At 43.8% G+C, this 1,353-nt stretch overlaps 1 pseudogene; it reads left to right on the plus strand.

Annotated features, from left to right (window-relative positions):
* Positions 1 to 334: 334 nt before the first annotated feature.
* On the plus strand, positions 335 to 1,147 carry LOC138171300 (actin-related protein 2/3 complex subunit 4 pseudogene; annotated as a pseudogene).
* Positions 1,148 to 1,353: the final 206 nt, after the last annotated feature.

The raw sequence follows: 1,353 nt of genomic DNA on the forward strand, positions 1-1,353 counted from the left end.
AAATTGTTAGGAAGCAAATACTAAAAAAAAAAAATAATAATGATAATGAACCTTATGGAGAACTACTCCTTCAAGAAATGAAAAGCATGTAGAAATTTTAGAAGGTAATACCTACACAATTGCTTATTGCTTGCATATTTTCAGGTGTCTTCTGATTCCCTAAACTTCTATCAAAGATGAAGGCAATGTACAAAGTGTTTTGATTTGAAATTAAAGGGACCTAAAGGCTATAAGAAATGGTAGTAGAAGCAATTATATATGAATAAAACAAAACAGATGAACTTTTAGTCACTAAGTATTTGTTTTATCATGATACAATTGACTTATATATGCAAGAGTAGTACCATTAGGCTTTCTGGCCTAGCCAGCCTCAGCAATGACTGCCACTCTCCGCCCCTACCTGAGTGCCATTCGGGCAACGCTGCACGCTGCACTTTGCCTGGAGAATTTCTCCTCCCAGGTTGTGGAGAGGCAAAACAAGCCAGAGGTAGAAGTCAGGAGTAGCAAAGAACTCCTGTTACAACTTGTGACCATCAGCAGGAATGAGAAGGAAAAGGTTCTGATCGAGGATTCCATCAACTCTGTTAGAGTCAGCATTGCTGTGAAACAGGTTGATGAGATTGAGAAGATCCTTTGCCACAAATTCATGTGCTTCATGATGATGAGAGCAGAGAACTTCTTCATCTTGCGTGGGAAGCCTGTGGTGGGTTATGATATCAGTTTCCTGATTACAAGCTTCCACACAGAGCAAATGTACAAACACAAACTGATAGACTTTGTGATCCACTTCATGGAGGAGATTGATAAGGAGATCAGTGAAATGAAGTTGTCAGTCAATGCTCGGGCTCATATTGTGGCAGAGGAGTTCCTCAAGAATTTTTAGAGCATTTGACTGGATCTCAGGCTGTTCCTTCCTCTCCTCTCCCCGAAAAGCTGCCCCGCTGGAGCTCCGAAGAGCCCTGGGGCAAGGGGAGGTATGGGGCTTGGGGATGCAGGGCACTGGCTGGAGAGCTTGCTATTGGAAAGAAAACAGCAGTAGACCTGCAAGGCCATACCCAGTGGATCAGCCTGGCCATCAATGTTCAGTCCCCTGGGCTGGGACAGGTTTTTTTTTAAATTTCTTGAAATTTAAAACTCTGTGCTTGTAGGACATTGTAACCTTTTGTCTTTTTTTAAACCAACATAACCACCTCCAGTTGCTTTACTGGTCACTATGGATCTGGGTGGGCCTGGAGCCAAAAGGTGACTGTGGCCTTCCTTTCCCTCCCCTCCTCCCCCGAAATGTGCAGGGAAGAGAGGTTTGGGCTACACTTCTTTTTTCCCTTTCTCCCCAGGGCCTCCTTGGTCCCATCA

Source organism: Petaurus breviceps, unplaced genomic scaffold (genome assembly GCF_028583685.1).
Source record: "Petaurus breviceps papuanus isolate PSGF00001 unplaced genomic scaffold, PetGlider_PUasm1.0 42, whole genome shotgun sequence".
In the NCBI taxonomy this organism is placed as follows: Eukaryota; Metazoa; Chordata; class Mammalia; order Diprotodontia; family Petauridae; genus Petaurus; species Petaurus breviceps.